The 22,272-nt window shown below is 36.8% G+C and overlaps 1 protein-coding gene across 3 annotated transcripts in view; it reads left to right on the top strand.

The window, feature by feature from the left end:
- The window catches only part of Ddr (discoidin domain-containing receptor 2), a 529,507-nt gene that overhangs the window by 323,242 nt on the left and 183,993 nt on the right, over positions 1-22,272 (top strand). The window lies entirely within an intron of this gene.

The following is a 22,272-nucleotide window of genomic DNA, read 5'->3' as shown; positions in this document are numbered from 1 at the left end:
GCTTTGAATAAAACCCTTTCATCAAAAAGTTCGTCAATTATTTTATAGAAAAATATTTCTTATTATCGTATAATCATTTATCATAGTTAAATGGTTTCTTTTATCTTGCAGAAATGTTAATGACGATGTCAGTATAAACCAGATTCAAAGCTGATAATTAAATCATCATGTAGTTTGCAAGAAGGATTTCATGATTATCTCAAGTAATTATTTCAGATAATTATGAAATAAAATAATGTATTCTTTCGAATAATGTTTCAAACAATATTATTTCAATAATGATGACAGGCGTGGAAATAATTATTAAATGAAATATCGTATTAACCCTTTGCACTCGAAGCTCTTTTAACTGAAAATGTAAAATCATTTTTCTAACTTATAATATTTCTACTTTATATGACAAAATGCATTTTATGCATATGAAATTAACTCTTGGAATTCGCAGAACAGTTACACTCCTAACAATTGTTTAAATCTCTCTAAACTTTGTTAATATCAAAATTATCTTGAAAAGTGATATAACAAATTTTAGTGGTGCCTCGGAGTCATCACTCGAGTGCAAAGGGTTAAAACTACTCCCTGGTTGTCATATAAAAGAATCACGAATGTATGTCTGTGAGGGACTACTTTAAATTAAGAATGATATCACATCTACACACTGACCAATTTTGAAAAATGCGTAACCTGGCTTTATTCGATAAGAAAGCATTCTCATCTTTTTACTATAATGCATCATGAATTGGGAAAGGATAATTACTTCATGTTACAATAAAATTTATTTATCATCGTTGTCCACTCACAATTTTGTGTAAATAATAAGAACTGATAAGTAAGATAATGCAAATGTAGGACCGCAAAATGGATTTATTTCAACAACTGTAAAATGAGCCGTTTATTGCCACTCGAGTGCAAAGGGTTAAATGTGCCCAGTTTGCTTTAACAGAACTAAGATTACTTATAAACTATCGACTTGAGTTACAAACTCATTTATACAATTCGACACAGTTTGCGCTCATTTTCAACGAAATTACTGGTTATTTAAATATGCTTTTGAAACTCTAGTTTGGAAGTTTTCAGGGCTTTCGCAGTCATTGCTCCTATACCAATCTTTCCTTCATTTAAATGTTTGCAGAACGATTGTTTGTCTGGCGATCGAACAATGTCTTCGCATGAAAACGATCTAACATGAAAATAACCAGCAGTCGCTATAAACGATAAAATCTATAAATCAGGCATTCGTTTTCCTCGAACCTGGTACAAAAGATTTTAGAGAATTTACCAAATCGTTCCACGGTATTTCTAAAACAGAAGAAAGTACGGATACGAGATCCTAGACTTCGGAATCGGAAAAACTTAAGATTGAGAAACTTAAAGCGGACGAATCTAGGACCGAAAGATTCGAATCAGGCCAACCGAAGCATGGACACGATTCGATCAGGTCTACGAGTCTTGAACCAGAAAAATTCCGTTGGAAAACTAGAAGTGGAATAATCTGAAACATGAGAAACTCGAAGCTGGTCTGCCTGGCCCCTATAGATCTATCAATTAACATGATTCCTATAATAATCATTTAGATTCATTATTACTAATAAATCAAGATTTAAAATAAACTGAGATATTTGTATGATCATTGACTTCATAAAAATTTCTCAGTTTATTTTAAATCTTGATTTATTAGTAATGATCACAATTGAGAATGACATTTTTAATTACAATATTTATATATATATATATATATATATATATATATATATATATATTATTATATATATATTATATATATTATTATTATATTATTATATTACTATTATATTATTATATTATTATTGTAATTCCTGAGCGAAAATGCAATCCGCGGCTTTATTGTAATCAAAAATATATATATAAATATATTTATATATATATTTCAATTATAAATATATTATCAAAAAGATATATATAACTATATATATATTTTTGATTACAATAAAGCCGCGGATTGCATTTTCGCTCAGGAAAAAGTTAGCTCAAATGACCCGAGAAACCCACAATTTTTGGATTGAGAAACATTTTTGGGGAACACTGTGAATACAATATCATTGACTTATTATACTCACAGTGTTTCCCAAAAATATCTCTCAATCCAAAAATTGTGGGTTCCTCAGGTCATTTGAACTAACTTTTTCCCGAGCGAAAATGCAATCCGCGGCTTCGTTTACGAGTTATTTACGAAAAACCCTCCAGATCTGAAACACCTTAAAATTAATCAATCATTAATTCTTATTACAAAGATTTTTCACTTTGTTACCTAGTTCCATGTTATTGTAGTAGATTCAGACTGCCAATTGGGATGCCGTAAACGAAGGTACCTCTAGATCGAAGGTTTCAAGATCTCGGTTACGACTTCGCGCTTAAATCCCCATTCCGGCGTGTTATCCTATGGTTAATTGATCGTCCATATTAGCACGACCTTATTTCGGCGTGTTTTCGAAACTTCGATCTCTGTGCCGAACATGACGGGATCTGGGTTACGGTCTTGAGCTTGAATTCCCTATTTCCGAACTATAGCTCAAGATCGATTGATTGTCGATGCTGGGATAGCCCTATCTGGGTCTGTAGGTTTTGTGTTGGTTCACTTTGAGTTTCCGCAGTCGGAGGATCGTTTTATTTGAATACCTCGATCCTGTATTGGTCTTATTCCGAACTATCGATCCACGGTTGATCCAACTTGATCGTCCCGTCTCGTAATGGCCCCTCGAACTTGAGTTGATCTTATCTGGGTACCTTGCTCCTGGCCTGATCTCATTTGAATGCCGTAGACTTCGGTTGACCCCGTTTGACCTTCTCCATCACTAATCGATCAGATTTTGTTTCACGACGTTGCCCAGCTTCAGGTTACAGATCGTTGCCTTCGTCTCTTGTTCATTTCGCTTCTCCGGCCTGGAGAGATGATCAATCAACTCTTGTAACACTGATATTTATTTTGTTTACTCTTCCGCATCGTTAGTCTATAACGAAGCATCATAATATAAACTAGAAACTGGCGTGTTTAAATTACGAACGTACTTAACTCTTCCACGACCGCGCTAGAAACCTCAAAAATTTTCATAAAGTTAAAATATTTCATTCGATTAAACAAAAGTTACGAAACAAACTTCTATGGCATCGATTACTTCATCAGCATTCGTACTTTTTGCAAATCTTAATAAAATTAAGCGATCATTTTTAATTTTTCAGTAATCATCCATTCGGTCATCAATCGACTGAATTTAAAACGAGGAGATCTCCCCATTCGGTTGGCTAAGTGTTCAAATTTATCAATACTGTTACGTTAAAGGAATTAACAAATCGATTGTCCACTTTTAAGGAACTTGCAGAATTCGTGGAAACGTCATATTTGGTAAACGAGTTTCTGGCAAACTTTAAAAATTTGCTTATTTTATATTTAGACTGCAAACTGGCGTAGTTACAAACTGGTAGAAAGATTGAAAGAATTTAAAAGAAATGGCAACGTACTATATTTTTAATCTGTTACAATTATCGAATTAAGAAAGAGCTTGCTATTTAGTTTCTATTTCTTCCGATTGATGACAATTTTTATTTAACTCAAAAATTGTAGTACACGTGTCTACCCGTAATATTGATCTTGTACTAGAACATTACAATATCGATTTAAATCATTTCTCACAGAAAGTGCTAATTCAGTAAAATTTCAAGATTGTTTATACCAGAAGTCCTGATTTCCGTTCTAAACAATAAGTCTTGCGACATGTTGGGAAAATTGTGTATAACACATTTTGCACTACGATTTCTATCAGAGCTATGTTAATTGAGCCGTTTATTTTGAAAGTGGCATAAGTCACTTTTTTCTCGTTTTCTTTTTAAATGGAAAGATACCGTTCAATTGTAATTAGTGTTACCATTAACTCGATTTTTTGAAGAAGTGACTTATGCCACTTTCAAAATAAACGGCTCAATTAGCACTACGTTGAAACACAATTTTTGCTTCATGCATGTTTTCATACATTCGTTAAACGAATGAACTCAATCTTAGTAAATACAATAAATTCTCCCTAATTGGCGCTCAGATTGCACACAAAAGTGGACAATTTGGGAAGAGATACGATTATTCGAGGCTTGCGGCTCGTTTTCATAGATGTTGACAATCGGTAGCTACAAAATTAACACGTTGAATGCCACGCCGGTTTTACAGAAATTGTCCGTGGTGCCGCGATGAATTTTCTTTTATGTGATACGTATAATGTTGAAATATTATCTGCGATAGATAAGTTACAGTGTATAACCACGTTTGACATGTTAATTGCGACAAGGGTCACTGTTTGAATCGACGATGGTGATAATACAAAATTTTAGATATTGACATTTGTTTTAAATTATACAGGGTGTCCCAAAAATGTCTCGCAATCCGGAAATGGCGGGTTCCTCAGATCATTTGAAGCAACTTCTTCCTTTACAAATATTTTCTCCGAGGCACCGTTAACGAGTTATTAACGAAAAACAGTGACCAATAAGAATCGAGTACGGCTGACGCGAGGCGGCCCAGCCAACCAGCGCGCGAAGCCTCGTTCCGCTCATTGGCTCGGTCGCCTCGCGCCAGCCGAGCTCGCCTCTCATTGGTCACTGTTTTTCGTTAATAACTCGTTAACGGTGCCTCGGAGAATATTTTTGTAAAGGAAAAAGTTGCTTCGAATGACCCGAGGAACCCGCCACTTTCGGATTGCGAGACATTTTTGAGACACCCTGTATATATTTCTATCAATTTGAGCGTGCCGGTCACCGGTGGCCCCCATGGCGTCACCGCCAAGTTAAGTGCCGGTCACCGGTGACCCCCGTGGCATTCAACGTGTCAAACTATTAGGCAAAATTTACTGTACTCTCTTTCCACGGTACATTTGAAAATCGCGATTTACTTCCGTACATTCTAATCGCGCAGAACGCGATCTCCGCTTAATCTCCAATAAATTGCAAGATTTCTTCAAACAATTCCCATAATCCGTCTCGTTATTTGCTGGTCAGGCGCGCGCTTGTTAGCTCGTAATCTATATTTTGAGCGGAATTTCCGCAACACCGGGGCGGGCAGTCCGTCTTTCGTAGCCCGCCGCGTAACGTAATCGTCGGTCGTTTCGCGTCTAATTAGCGGCAGCATTAATTCCCGCCAAAATGTTCGCAACGGCGCGGCATAATGTCCTGTAACGTTGCACCGTTTCGCCGACGGGAGTCTCGGCCGACTTTTCAACCGTAGCTCACACGATTCCCAGGACAGACCGGCGGCGTTATCATCGAAATTGCCGTATTATGGAAAAATTTAATTAGTTTTTACCGGACTGCGGGCCGCTCGGGGACGCGGGCCGCGCGGCGGCCGGGGGTTCATCGTCGCCGCGATGAGTGGTCGAGCCGCACGTACGCTCGGAGATAATAAAAGAAAGCGGCTGGTGGTCCGCGGGCGTGTCCTGAATATCGGCCCTCCTCGGCGAGTAAGTCGATGAAAGTGACCGTGTCGTCGATTTTCCCCGTTTAAAAAACTGCTGATTGCATTGGCCGCACCTAGCGACCGATGAATTTGCTGGTTGATTTTTGCCCGTTCCACGGTTTATGAACATGTTCATTATTCGCGGTACGCCATCCGGACCGTGGATTTTCGCACGAATTCAACGGACCTCCGGCGTTTCGTAATTCGCTTTCTGGAGAAAAGAAAAAGAACGGTGAATGGCAGGACTATTTGCTCCGCCGCGCCGGCTCGGAGATTTACGAACTTTCAAGGAAGCGATGATACATAATTGTTGGTTTAAACGGGCTCTCTTTCCAGAGAGGTCCGGGGTCGCGACGTTTAATTCGCGTGCGTACACGAATGAATGCGTCTGCGTAATTTGAATTTAAAATTGGGTGCATTGTGTCGCGATGCAACGGAATTAGACACAGAAGAGAAAATCATAAATGTGTATTTATCGGTGAAATTGCGTTGGTGAATTTGCATTACAATGAAATGTTTATCGAAACTGTGTATACTATTTCGAATAATATGTAAAATAACTATCCTAATCATTTTAATCACCTCGGATTTTTAACATTAATATAATAATATATGTATAATAATATATATAATAATATATAAAATAACTTTCCTAATCATTTTAATCACCTCGGATTTTTAACATTTTTTTAAATATAATAATATATATAATAATATATAAAATAACTTTCCTAATCATTTTAATCACCTCGGATTTTTAACATTAATATTTCTCAGTTTTTAAGAAAAGATTAGTATTACCGTTTGTTATTGTTACTAAAGCGATGGTTTCTATTTAATTACAACGGAAAATTTGTGAACGACGCTCGAATTCTGATTTATCAAACATGATATTGATTAATCACATTAGCTTTTTATATTTTTCGTCCGAATCCCACATTGTTGTAACATTTTTAGTTCGGTAAACGTATCGATATTTTGACGATCCTACTGCAATTTTATGCCAGGTGCTATTTAAAGATTCATACGTGTAATGTTACAGGAACCAACGAGCCTTTTTCGATCAGATTTCGTTCAGATTTGTAATTATGAAAACTTAACGAATCGAATGGCGATGACTTTTCTACAAACCGTGATCCGCATTTCAACAAATCACATCTGCAGATTTGTATGCACTTACGCAATCACCAGCATTTTGCTTGTAACTTCGTCAGAATAATACGGAGTCGACAAAATAAATGTTTTCATCATTTCATAAAATAACTTCAAGAACATCGAACTCTACATAAAGTGTGTGACATTGTTTTATTGCGAACTTAGTTTAAATGTCAATTAGTGAGTGTGAAAAAACGTTTACAGAGAATTTAGCTTAAAATGTTGGAGAGTGAAGTGAGTTCAATGTCGATGGATTATTGATTTATTATTGCAAATTGTGTGTACGACGAGTCTTTTGATTAAATATTTATAATTGATTTGTTAGTTGGTTTTCATCATTATACAGGGTGTCCCAGGTTTTAAACTTTGTTTGTGTATTCTATGGCACAAAGTAAGAAAAAAATATTATGTAAACATAGGTCATACAGAGCTTTATTAAGAAGTTATAACAAAAATTCAGAATAGGTATAGTAATCAACTTCCTGTTACTGCGAGCATTGGCTTGAATAGATCAGCATATGCCGTGCGTTTATGTAAGCTGTGTTTATTAATACATTTCGAAATGTATTAATAACCGTTGTTGACAATACATGATTGACATCGATCGAAGATTTTTTTTTATTTTTTACTTTTTTTTTAGTTGAGATTACTATTCCTATTCTGAATTTTTGTTATAACTTCTTAATAAAGCTCTATATGACCTATGTTTACATAACATTATTTTCTTACTTTGTGCCATAGAATATACTGATGAAGTTTGAACATTAAAACCTGGGATACCCTGTATAATTCAAATTGTAGACTGCAGTTTCGAGAACCACATATCGAGTTCGCCAGACCGGCTATGCCACTGCATCATCCACTCGTCCTAATGTAGAATCATTTCTTTGATAACTCGGCTACAAGTAGAACCGAATCAGTTTGAAATTAATCAAGGAATTTAAGGAGGTTCTTAATAAACAGGAGGAATAGCACATGTAACAGTCTCTGCTCCGGGGTGTGAACATTCATATTGCATCTTTTAATAAAATTATGTCACTCTGTATAATCCAACACAAAGAGCAACAGTCTAAATCGATTGCCAACAACTATAAAAACGGGCCACGAAGTTCGAATAATCGTAGCTGTTCTTCTCAAACTGTTCATGTTTGTTTCCAAGTTGAGCATCGATTAGGGAGAATTTACCGTATTCGGAAAAACTGAAATCACGATCTTGAACTTAGCCCAACGAACGCCGCGCGTTATCGAGCCACCGGAGCTTAATCATCTTGATGCACCGCGCTGACGATTTCCAGTTCCATTGTCATCGGGAAGATCATTGTAGCTGTCTGGGCTGGGTACTTTCACGGACACGGAGCGGCGCGGCGGCCTATTTTCGAACAGCAAACCCCGCCGTAGACGTAGCACACGGCCGAAGATGGTTGCTGCGGCGTGTGCCGGTAATGATCGCAGGTCATTAGCAATGCTAATGCACCTTTCGACTGATGAGGCACCGTAATGCCGGGCTGGTCGGCCGGGCTTCCACTTTGCCGCATTTCTCAGCGAGGCTACTTTGGAGCGCCGAACCCATAAGGCTTGGTTGCTCGGTGGCGCTTGCTACCGCACATTTCGTCGGGACTATTGGCTTCCTATTAGGATCGAAGTCCGTAACTAATTCCCAAGAAATTAGAATTCCCCGATAACGAAATTCACCGTGAAACAGAAGAGCCGCTCCTAATTGCGCGTGAAACCGACGCCGCCGTCGCCGGCGGAAACTTTCGCAAATAGATATCGAGTGTCCCGTCGATGCTTCGTCAAAGACGGATGCGCGTAATTGGTACTGCTTGTTACTCCGATCTCTCTGTTGACAGAGAAAGATTGCGTGTACCGAAAACTTCTGCTTTCCGTTCCTTTGGTTACTTTAAACGCCGACATGTTTCCGCGGAGTAACATGAAAAGCAGAAAAATTATCGTGCAACGCAGAAAAAAGTAAGAGAAACGAAGGCGGAAAACAACAAGAAGAACAGCAAGAAGTATAAGAGGTAGAAAATAGTTAATTGCGAAACCAAACAGAAAATTAGTAAACGAAATATCTGTAATGTGTGTTCTGTATTAAATGGTTAATTCTTAATTTTGTATTGAAATTACTTATAATATTTTGTATTTACTTGGATTCAAAATTATATTAATCTTTCCCATTATTGAGGATATACAATGTTTTTCTCCTTTTTGATAAACATTTTATATTCGTATTTGATGTTTTCATAGTTTGTTTAGTATATAAATTAATTATGAAGTTTTTGTTATTACTCTTTGTAATTTGTTTACTCTCCGATCATTAGGACTGAAGTGTCCAATAACTGGAATATACATATATACAGGGTGTCCTAAAAGTGACTCATAATCGGGAAATAAGGGGTTTCTGAGGTCACTTGAAGTAACTTTTTCCTCGGCGAAAATGCAATCCGCGGCTTTGCTTACGAGTAATTTATGGAAAAATACTGACCAATGAGAGGCAAGCTTGGCCGGCGCAAGGCAATCGAACGGACGAAGCTCGGTTCCGCTCTTTGGCTCGGCTGTCTCGCGTTAGCTTATCTCGCTTCTCATTGGTCAGTATTTTTCAGCTAATAACTCGTAGACAAAGCTGCAGACTGCATTTGCGCTAAGAAAATCGCATTGCGCTAAAAAATCCAAATGATTTCAGGAACCCCTTATTTCCCGATTTTGAGTCACTTTTGGGACATCCAGGATTTCTGTCCAATCACTGTACGCTCGAACGGGTCTCAAATTTTGTACAATTGAAGGATTTCGCTTCACGCAGAAATTTATCTCGACATGCATTTTGAAAAGCAGAAGAATTGATAAAATTGATTAAAAGGAATAATTGTGCAACAAGAATCGTCGGCAAAAGTTAATTACCTGATCAAACAGTATCTCAGTAAAACAGGTAGCAAGTATTAGGTCTACCGGAAAGTTCTGTCCGTTTTTTAATCGAAATATAACACAATTTTCATACATTTAATAATATTTATTGTAGAATATACTTTCCATCGTTGCTTACGACTTCTTGCCAGCGTGATGGCAACTTGTAAATGCCATTTTTAAAAAATAGTTGCCGATTGTCAACAATTATAAAAACGAGGTGCAAGGCTCAAATCTCCTCTTTCCAAATTGTCCATTTTTGTTTACAAGCTGAAAGAAAATTGGAGAGAATTTACTATATTTGGCAATGTTGCTTTTACTATCCATAATGTTCAAAAGAATGAATGCAAAGTAAGTATTGATCCATAAAAATAACAATTCTTTTCCTATTGTATTTGGCAGAATATTTGATTTGTTGAAGAGAACGTCTCACATATATTAGGTCTACCCGAAAGTTCTGTCCGTTTTTGAATTGAAATGTAACACAATTTTCATACATTTAATAATATTTATTGTAGAATATACTTTCCATCGTTACTTACGACTTCTTGCCAACGTGATGGAAACTTGTAAATGCCATTTTTTAAAAATGATTTATTTTTAGAGGCGAAGAACTCAACTAATGCTTGGTTGACATCAGCTTAAGTTATGAATTTTTTTCGTGTAAAAAGTTTTGCAAAGAGAGAAACAAGTGATAATCGGAGGGTGCTAGGTCCGGGGAGTATGGTGGATGCGACAGAATTTCCCAGCCTAGCTCTGCGATTTTCCGACGAGTCGCCAAAGCAGCATGTGGTCTGGCATTATCATCGGTAGCCATGTTTTCACGATCGCGTCTCGCTTAATAATGACACGAGACATCTTTGTTTCAGTTGATAAAGAGAGATAGTCATATATGTCTGAAATCAACATGTGCTTATGGATTGAGACTTGAAGTGACACTATCGAACAGAACTTCCCGGTATAGACCTAATAATTCCTTTTTGTCTAAAGTGAGTTCTAACAGAAATTCATTTCTGAATCGTCGAATCACATTTTTTAAAGAATTTAACACTGACGCAGGCAATGTTCATTTTGTATAGCAAACCGCGATCTAATATATTACTATTATATAGCGCTATTATATAACTATATATCTCTATATATATCTATATAACTTATATATAAATATTATATAACTATTATATAACTATATATCTATATATATATATATATATATATATATATATATATATATAATAATTTTGATACTACTATTAAACAATATACTATAATAAAATTCATCTAAAATAAAAATTCCATTAAAACTTTATCTCCTATAATAAAATTTTAAAAAAATTTATATATATATATATATATATATAACTTATAATATATATAAATATTATATAACTATATAACTATATATTACTATATAACTATATAACTATATATTACTATATAACTATATATTACTATCATATATACTCAATATATTACTATTATTATATTACTATTACTATTATTACATAACCAAGGCGGCGACCAATGAAAATCTTCCATGATAAAGCGACACCGAAACATTTTATTCAATGACGCGGTAGCATGATGAAGTTTCGCGCGGTTGTTACGGTTGCAGTTCACGGGGGCTTGTAAAAGTTTATGATTAAAAACGCGTGGGCAGGTTCGGCGGGGCCTTAAGCAGTACGTTTCGAACTTCTTTTATGTGTTTCCGCGGCGAAACGAGGCGATTCCGACGTTTCCGGCGCTACAAATTTTTCCGGTTCGAGGAAGGCACGTAAGGGAATTCCTGCGATTCCTCGAGCGCCATTTTCTTTTGTTATTACGACCAACTTACGGGGCATCCGGCCCGCGTTCATGGCGCTATTAACGAAAGGAACTGCTGTTACACAGCCGGTATCATGCTAGACACTTCAAACTTGTTTGCCCGACCATGATCCGATTACGTAAACGCGACCGAACCTGCTCCTTAAGAAACGATTACAGTTCTCGCCTACCCGCGCACCTTACGTTTTCACAATTACTGGCCTAATAAAACGATTCTCCTAATAGACCGCAAACAAACCCATTCCGTGGAACGAAAAATTAGGGAACCGTTGGTAGATGGGATCGGCGCGCGGAATCAGATCTTCCATGTAAAACAACCTTTTTGCCCCTGTAATGCTCGTGGGATCAACAATGCGATTACAGGGACCGGCAAATGCGATTCTGCGGTCGTGTCATTGGCTGGCTGCTTGATTCCGTCTTGATCCCACCGCTACGCGATCGTCATTATCATTCCCTGTGGTTGGAAACAACACGATTGCTAATCACGCTGAGAATTTCGTGCGGCTATGATTGATTGTTAGTGCTACAGAGGTCAGAATACAATGTTTACTCGTTTTTCTGAAGAAATTAAATCGGCGATACATGCATAGCGAACGAAGATTCTTTTAGTAACCGGTTTTTTTATAATAAAACATTCCTTGCGCTATTAATATGTAATTAATAGCGCAAGCCTTCTTTGTATTTTAGAAATTTCAATACTCTCTAAAGGCCATATTTTTTAAAAGTAAATGCAAGTTTCCAAGGAAGTATTAAAAATCTTAAATATGAATTTTCTATTGTATTTGCAACTCATTCGTATCATTAAATGAATAAAGATACAAAGAAATATTTATCGAAAATCTGAGCAATTCAAGCGACGAATTGATCACCCGATCCGTAAATATCTTTTCGTTAAACATTCACGACTCTGTAAGTGTACATAGATATTCGTGATGAATACTTTTTTATTAATATATTTATACGGTAATTAGGTTATGTTAATGTTAAGAAATTAATATCAATATAATAAGAAATTAATGTCATAATATCTTAACGTTATTAAGATTTTAAAACATTCCTTGCGCTATTAATATGTAATTGATACACGCCTCCTCTGTATTATGGAAATTTCAATAGTCTATAAAGGTCATATTTTTCAAGAGTAAATGCAAGTTTCCAAAGAAGCATTAAAAATCTAAAATATGAATTTTCTATTGTATTTGCAACTCATTCGTATCATTAAATGAATAAAGATACAAAGAAATATTTATCGAAAATCTGAGCAATTCAAGCGACGAATTGATCACCCGATCCGACATTCACGACTCTGTAAGTGTACACAGATATTCGTGATGAATATTTTTTTATTAATATATTCATACGGTAATTAGGTTATGTTAACGTTATACGAATTGATCACCCGATCCGTAAATTATATCTTCTCGTTAAACATTCACGACTCTGTAAGTGTACATTGATATTCGAGATGAGTATTTTTTTATTAATATATTTATATGATAATTAGATTATGTTAACATTATACGAATTGATCACCCGATCCGTAAATTATATCTTCTCGTTAAACATTCACGACTCTGTAAGTGTACATTGATATTCGAGATGAGTATTTTTTTATTAATATATTTATATGATAATTAGATTATGTTAACATTATACGAATTGATCACCCGATCCGTAAATGATATCTTCTAGTTAAACATTCACGATTCTGTAAGTGTACATAGATATTCATGTTGAATATTTTTTTATTAATATATTTACACGGTAATTAGGTTATGTTAACGTTATAAGAAATTAATATCATAATATCTTAATGTTATTAAGACTTTAACGTTATTTGCCGTACGAATATGTGAGAAACACAGATCCGTATTTCGCATGGATCCGCATGGATTCACATGGATCGTTCAGGGATTAAAATCCAAGTCGCATTTGACGAGGCCGGTGTCCACGGAATTCGGGATAAATCTATCCGAGCTGTTAGGGGGATTTCTAGCGGAAAAGATGGCTGAAATTCCAGGCCCGATCGTGTGTTAACCAGCGGCGATGAACGAGTGTCGTCGAAAATTTTCCCCGAGCGTCCTGTCTCGGCTAATTTCCTAGTTCGCGTAATTGGCCCGCAGGAACGACAGACAATTAGCGACCTCGAGGCGATCACGGGATCAGTCGGTGAAGGAGGGTCGGTGATAACTTTATTCGGGCAAAATCCTGACCGAGGCTGTGCCGCGTTGCGGGGAATTTCGGCTGCGCGGCGTAGAGTCTGCGGATAGACGAAAAGGGGTTGAAGAGGAGGGCAGGGATGAAGCCAGGACATTGTTAACAGCATTGCTGCCTAATTAACCGCAAACGCTTTCAGTGGGTTTCGCCTGGTCTATTGTTTACATGCGGGCATGCCGCCTGTATGATAGTGCTCGACGACCGAACCAGCTGAAATATTTCCATGGAGATTCTCTGTCGCTTTGTGTCGCGCATGCACGCATCTATCTAGATCGGAGTAGTGGATCCTGCAGAATGGGCACGCTAGAAGTTACGTTCACTCGTGGGAGAAGCCTCGCTTTTGTTGCAAGTTCCCTTCTGATCGATATTGGTCTCCCCGTAGCGTCGCGGAAATTTATTCCGACTCTGCGGAACACGCCGCTCGAGTTTCTCGTTAAGAAAGAAACACCGTAACGTGTTCCTTACCTCTCTTCCGAACTTTTACTCGGACTCGACGAATTCACGGATTATTACTTGCTACTTCATAATTAACCCCGTGTCACGGCGTCGCGATGAACTTAATTAGAAAGAATTCGAACGTGTTATTTATTTATTTCGAACCGTAATAAAATATTATTTGCTCGCTAGTTCCTTCAAAACGGAAAGAAATTACACCGTTCTATTGTCAATATTGAATTATATTTAGTTGTGGGAATAACTCTTTGATACTTTTTACTATTTGAACTTTCAATTAGAACTTTTATTTAATTAACACTAGATTTACGGAGCACAGAAAATAGTTGTTAAGAAAAAAGTAACAATGAGACATTTATTCTGATTTTCAACCAGTTTTGTAATTAACCTGTAAATAAAATAAATAACTCATAAATGTATCCTTATGATACAAATAATCGTAAATTAAAAACCTAGTGACACGTCACTTTGACAGGTTCCGTAAATCTAACGTTAAAAACAGTATAAAATATGTTTTCTCTCTATGAGTTGTTTGCGTTAACTAACACGATTCAACTCGGTGAAAACAATAACGATTACAAAAGAACAAAATGCATTATCACATGCTTTCACGATTAAATCATAGTAGGTGGTAAAGAAAGAACTATTTGCTAAATTGATTTATGCATTCAACCTATTTGTTGAAATTCACAACAATCGATATTTAAACATCGTGGTAAAGATTGGCATACATAAATTGTAAATTATCTTTCTCGCGTAGGAATTTAATAGTGGCGAACAAGTTAACTTATCTATGAAGGATATCGTAGTGTATGAGAATAACGATGTTTGACCGTGATACGAAATTGTAGAATATAGTGATAAACTGCATATTTTTGACGAAATATAATCTTTTGTTAATTAACATCACCTGGATCTTGCTAAAGAATTAGCAATCTACCGATTCTTTCGAAATGTCTTGAAATGATTCAAGCCGAGTTAAATGTAGACTACTTGAAATGTCCAATAAATATATACTTCATAATATCGAATAACGAGGTGCTAGGTTATACAGGGTGTCCCAGGTTTTAATGTTCAAACTTTGTCAGTGTATTCTATGGCACAAAGTAAGAAAAAAATGTTATGTAAACATAGGTCGTATAGAGCTTCGTTAAGAAGTTATAACAAAAATTCAGAATAGGAATAGTAATCAACTTGCTGTTACTGCGAGCATTGGCTTGAATAGATCAGCACATGCCGTGCGTTTATGTAAGCTGTGTTTATTAATACATTTCGAAATGTACTAATAACCGTTGTTGACAATACATGATTGACATCGATCGAAGATCTTTTTTTATTTTTTATTTTTTTTTTTAGTTGATTACTATTCCTATTCTAAATTTTTGTTATAACTTCTTAATAAAGCTCTATATGACCTATGTTTACATAACATTTTTTTCTTACTTTGTGCCATAGAATATACTGACAAAGTTTGAACATTAAAACCTGGGACACCCTGTATAATTCAAATTGTAGACTGCAGTTTCGAGAACCACATATCGAGTTCGCCAGACCGGCTATGCCACTGCATCATCCACTCGTCCCAATGTAGAATCATTTCTTTGATAACTCGGCTACAAGTAGAACCGAATCAGTTTGAAATTAATCAAGAAATTTAACGAGGTTCTTAATAAACAGGAGGAATAGCACATGTAACAGTCTCTGCTCCGGGGTGTGAACATTCATATTGCATCTTTTAATAAAATTATGTCAAGGTTATTCAATTATATAATTTTAATTCTTATTTATAACATTGAAAAATTCTAACGTACAACGAGTAATAATTTAGAATTCTTTGCAAGCTCAGCGTTCGAAGAATAAAATGTCGTATCGCAAAGTAGCATATTTGCCACATGAAAAATCAATGTGATGCACGAAGCAATGAAAAATCATCGGTTCTAATGTACATCTTTATGTCCATATTACTCGTATTGTTTCATAAAAAAGATTAGAGTTACCTCTTGAGGTTGAAACTATGAACCGAAAAAACGTGACAAATGTGGCGGCTACCTCCAGACCCGCCAGCAGAGGGCTCCTCTTCCCGCTAGTAGCCGATCCGCCTCGATCCCTATATATACAGAGACTTCGTCCTACCCTTACGTCTAAGGCAAGGGCCCGCTAGGATAGCCTTACCGATGAGTCCTCTAGCGGGCCCCGGACGAAACGTCTCCCCACTCCTTTTCCACGACCTTGCGAACCGCCGCCAAACAAATAAAGATCGAACAGTTTCAAGACCCATCCAACCTCGTGGAAATATTTCTTTTCCTAAAATGGAACTATCCTGCCGCGTCGTCAGGAGTTCAACGGACTCGACGCGAAAGAATACGGACCGCTAACATCGCGACGGGATAACAAATAAACTGGTCCGTCTATCTGAAAACGAAACAAAGAATTACAATCCGTCAGTGCCAGGATCTGCCGGCGGCTCATCGTGTCGAGTCAGGATTCATTAATTTTAATTGACGAAGGGAATCCGCGCAATATCGAGGAGCGGTAGGGAAAAAATATAGTTCTCGGCCCGTAGGATTTCATTTCGAAGCGATTACGTGGATAACGAGCTTTGAAAATCAAGAAAATTGTATCAGGCCAGGCGGGTTACTCGGCGGCCTTCTTCCTCGTCGACAGTAACTTAGCCGCGCTAGTGATAATAAGCCACTCCGAGCGAGCCGGTACCCGCTCACCGATATCCTTAATTCCGAAAGCTCGTTGCACGGTAAATAGAGCTTAAAATTAAACTCAGCCGGCTTTCTTATCTCCCGGAGGATCTCCGAGCTGTACATAATGCGATCTTGTTATCGGGCCGCGCTATTTTTAGACGGAATTACACGTGCGCACGTACACAATAATCCGTGTCTATGGAACGTGCACAGGTGGCAAGACTGTAGCCGTCAGTAAGTATCCCGTATGCATCTGGGCCACGATCATTCCCTCGGGTAAATTAAAAACCCTTTTCGTGGCCGAAATTATGGGCCGCGAGCTCGCCGGTCCCAGAAGACGCTCTACGTAGTAACGACGGTGCGACGTGGACGAAACAGGCGTATTTAGTGTACAACGGAACAACGGACGGTGTCGGATAAACGTGTCATATATTTGTATTCACATTATTGTAGACATTGATAATCTGTAAATATTATAATGTTTCAAATCGTCTCGATTTTTGTACAACGAATGTTGAAATTGTTGGAATATAATTTAGAATGTAATTTAGGTAGTGGAGGATTCAAGGTTCTGCTTAGGGGACGGTCAAATTGTCTACACGTAAGAAGAAGTGCTGTAAATATTATATTTTCTATTCGAGGTATATTTAATTGTACAGTATTGTTAAATAATACATTTAACATACAGAAATACAAATCAAATACCAGAAAATTTATAAAAGAACATCGGTACAGCAAAAATACACGTTTAAAATGTGGACATTTTTCGACCTTACGCATGTCAGAGTTAATGCTTTGAAAAATTGAATTTTTGTTTATTGGTTTTAAAGGCCGCATTCTTCGTGAATGTTTTCTTTTTTTAGAAAATTGAACGTAGTGCTAATATTTTTGAAGAAATCCTTTTAACCGTGTCCGATAAAAATCGGAACAGGTACCACCTTTATTTGTTCTTAACACTGGATTGCCGGAGCGAGTCAATTTGACTCATTTACGATTTTATTGTTGAATTTTATAGAAAAACTTAAACAATTTTTTTAGAACATATGTTGGTTATTTGAAACGTATATTGACCATAATTCTATTAGAAACTAACATATGTTTAAAAAAAAATTATTTAAGTTTATCTATATATAGTTAAATTAAGTTATAGTTAAGTTTTCTATATATATATAATTTGACTCATTTATGATTATATTGTTATATATTTACAGGGTGTCCCGAAAATTTCTCGCAAACCGGAAATGGGAGGTTTCTGAGGTTATTTGAAGCAACTTTTTCCTTTGCAAACATTTTCTCCGTGGCTTAGTTATTAATGAAAAACACTGACCAATAAGAGGCGAGCTCGGCTGGCGCGCGGCGGCCCAGCCAACGAGTGCAGGAAGCCCGGTTCCGCTCATTGGCTCGGCCGCCTTGCGCCAAATGATCTCGCCTCTGATTGGTCACTGTTTTTCGTTAATAACTCGTGAACGAAGCCGCGGATTGCATTTTCGTTAAGGAAAAAGTTGCTTCAAATGACCTCAGGAATCCCCTACTTTCGGATTACGAGACATTTTAAAGACACCCTGTATATATATAACAATAAAATCATAAATGAGTCAAATTGACTCGCTCCGGCAATTTAACGTTAATTAACCAGTTAGCTGTTGGCGCCTCCTTTTCAGAGCGCGCACATATAGATGTGTCGCGAGAGCTATAGAAAGACAATTAATATTTGAATTCAAGGAAGCCTTCTTTGTTACTTAAACAATCTATCTCAAAACTCGCATTGACTTCGGATAAAACGGCTAGCATCGCTTTATACACACGTAATTACAAAATAACCGCGCGCAATCTCGCTTTCCCTCCTTAAGATCGTATCTCATCCCGCCGCAGCATTAGTATCCATCAACGGAGACACGCCCACCATAGTCCCCGCGTATCAAGAGCAAAAGTAAAACGAAAGAAGATCGCGAAACTGGGAGGCGAAACAATCGTTTTCGCGTACACTGCTTCCTATAATAATCTTGTTAGCCGGTCTCGCAGTGAACGAACGCTGCTGCAACTTCGCCGAGCAGAGATTTCAGTTCCGAGCGATTTATTCGCAGAAGTACATATTAATCAAGCCGAGAGAGCGGAAACTGTTTCGCGTTCAGAAGTACATATCGGATTTGATTTCGCGATCAGCGTCTGGATCGTGTTGGCCGTTGAATGACGCTTTTGAAGCCGGCGTCGCGGGCGCTTCCTCGCGAGAAATCGATATCGTCGGAGACTCGTCGTTGAAACCTTGCACGCGCGACTCCGCGGGACGAGTGATCCCCGGAGAATTTTTTCAGCTTGGAAACACTCGTCGCAGATTGAACGCGTTATGCTCGTCGGGGTGCACAGGTGTACGGAGTGGAACATCCATAATAATGCTGTTCCGGGTGCGGCGATGCAGTCTGCAATCGAAACTGCTTTCCCGCTGTTCTCGGTGACGATGTAAATGGGTCAGAACCGTGCGCAATGATTAAACACCGATTGCTCCACCCTCTATTCCCCGCCCCCTCTCTCTCGCGCGCGCTTTTTCTCTCTCTCTCTCCCTGCCTCTCTCGCGCGCTTTCTCTCTCTCTCGCTTTTTCTCTCTCTCGCGCGCGCTTTCTATCTCTCTCTCGCTTTCTGTCTCTCGCGCTTTCTCTCGCTTTCTCTCTCTCGCGCTTTCTCTCTCTCTCGCTTTCTCTCTCTCGCGCGCGCTTTCTCTCTCCCTCGCTTTCTCTCTCTCTCGCTTTCTCTCTCTCTCTCTCTCTCTCGCTTTCTGTCTCTCGCGCTTTCTCTCTCTCTCTCTCTCTCTCTCTCGCTTTCTGTCTCTCGCGCTTTCTCTCTCTCTCTCGTTTTCTCTCTCTCTCGCTTTCTCTCTCTCTCTCTCTCTCTCTCGCTTTCTGTCTCTCGCGCTTTCTCTCTCTCTCTCGTTTTCTCTCTCTCTCGCTTTCTCTCTCTCTCTCTCTCTCTCACTTTCACTTTCTCTCTCGCGCGCGCTTTCTCTCTCTCTCGCTTTCTCTCTCTCTCTCTCTCTCTCTCTCCTCTCTCTCTTTTTCTGCATGCGCTATATCGTTCTTTCGTCCGTTCCTCTTCTTTCCGCGATGTCCGCGTTGAAAGCCATTATAGCAAGAAGCTGTTCGATACATATAAATGATTATAAATAACTCAAAATCGATACTGAAAAAAACCACCGGTTAAACGGTTGCTCGTAAATCAATCCAGGCGTCATTAATTTATACGCGAACACCCGTCGATCCCAGTGTGGAACCAGTGCGCAGAAAATGAGACGGACGGAAAAAGGACAGAGACCATTAATTACTTTTTTTCTGCGCCGATCTCGTATCGGACAAAAGGATATGGTTAGGGGGGTGTATGATTTTCCGTAACTAGAGGTAGCGTTCGTTACAAGATTCTACGTGGTATGGAATTTTCGCTCGTGATGGTGGGTATCGCAAATTGAAGATCGCTGAATGAAGCTTCAAGAATTGAACAATTAATAAGTTGCGAATATTTATTTCTTGAGTAGACTATTTGTCGATAATACTATTATTATTTTATCATAATTTAACGATGTCTGCAGGATAATATATGATATGATAAAATAATGATATTATTATCAACAAATAGTCTACTCAAGAAACAAATATTCGCAATTTATTAATTGTTTAATTCTTGAAGCTTCATTCAGCGATCTTCAATAGTCAACAAATAGTCTACTCAAGAAACAAATATTCGCAACTTATTATATACAATATTATACAATATTAAAATATTATTATAATATATATTTAAAAATTATATTATTATACAATATTATACAATATTACAATATTATTACAATATATTATACAATATATTATTTAATTTTTGTCTACTAGTTTTCTTCACTTCGTATATTTCCTTTTCAATGTGTTCATTGTGCTTAATGAAAAGAAAGCTGACGATTATTATTCGATTACTATAATTATTATTATTATATAATTATAATTAATATTATAAATTATATTATATTATTATTATTATTATTAACGATTATTATTCGCACTCGAATAGTGACACCGAGGCACCAATCAAATGCCCGTTACTCTAGTTTCAAACAACATTGACATTACCATATCTGTTTCTATTTAATAAATTGCTAAGAAATTGAACTGTCACGAGTAAGTGTTCAATGTTACGCGCCGAAAGAGAAGAAAAATCTAGGAAGTTCAAATATCTCCGAGTGCAAAGGGTTAACGATTGTGCAAATGGAAACGGTTCAGATCCATTTAGATCCATCTTGATCGCGCTCAATTATCTTTAATCGAGATTGATCACCACTACTAGCTGAACGTCTTATTCACAATATTAGCACAACTAAAAATATATCAACAAATCGCGAAAGGATATGAACAGTATAAATTCTTGTTAATTACATATTAATATTCTTGTTAATTAACATCGTTAACGTAACATCCACCCGTTGCACTGTATCACATTTTAAATCGCCGGTAGAAGTATCCAATTACTATGACTACAGTCGCCTTGGAAAGTACGTTAACGTCTTTTCAAGCGGAATAACTCTTTTCAAATTGGTTCGAAGAACTTGGATATATTTTGACCAGATTATGTTGACCAATTTTCTATGAAATGAGTATATAAAACGTTTTTTAGATTGCAATACATTGGAATGATAAAAAGATTAAGAAATTGTTTTCTCAACTATTTTATGTGAGTCCATAACGAAAATATTTCTAAAATGCATTTTGTAGATCTCGATAACTTATATGCATGCTGAAAATTTCATCGAAATCGGTCGATGCATATTCAAGCTACAGCCACTGAAAGATGTAAAAATTACCTGTTTTTGCCTGAAATTCGTGAAGAACTGCGATTTTAGCGATCTTTGATTGCTTGCAGCTCATTTCAAGGCCAATCGATTTCGACGAAATTGTCAGCACGCATATAAATTATCGAGATCTACAAAATGCATTTTTTATTATACAAATGCATTAACTTTCGTTATGAGCACAGATAAGAAAGTTGGAAAAACATATATATAATAATAATAATAATAATAATAATAAATATGTATATATATTATTATTATACAAGTTTTCTAGATTGCAATTGATAGGAATGATAAAAAAATTAAGAAATGATGTTTATATATATATTATTATTATTATTACTATATATATATATTATATTATTATAATTATAATTATTATTATTATTATATATATAATATATAATATAATATATATATAGTAATAATAATAATATATATATGTATAATAATATATAAACGTTTTGTATACTCATTTCACAGAAAACTAGTCGGTCTAACATCTCAAAAAAAATATCAAGTCCTCCGAACCAATTTTGAAAAAGTTACTCTGATTGAACAGCCGTCAACGTACTTTCCGAGGCGACTGTACGTACGCGATGCACGTGATTCCCTCGCAAAATGCGGAATATATTCGTGCGCAAGAAAATACTCTTCTCGGATGAGATAATTCTGTTGTAATAATTGTTGTAATAATTGTTGTAATAATGTTACTGTTGTAATAATTCTCGCTG

This window comes from Megalopta genalis, chromosome 1, assembly GCF_051020955.1.
Source record: "Megalopta genalis isolate 19385.01 chromosome 1, iyMegGena1_principal, whole genome shotgun sequence".
NCBI lineage: Eukaryota > Metazoa > Arthropoda > Insecta > Hymenoptera > Halictidae > Megalopta > Megalopta genalis.
Note: the sequence above shows the minus strand (reverse complement) of the source record. Positions and strands in the feature narration are given on the sequence as shown.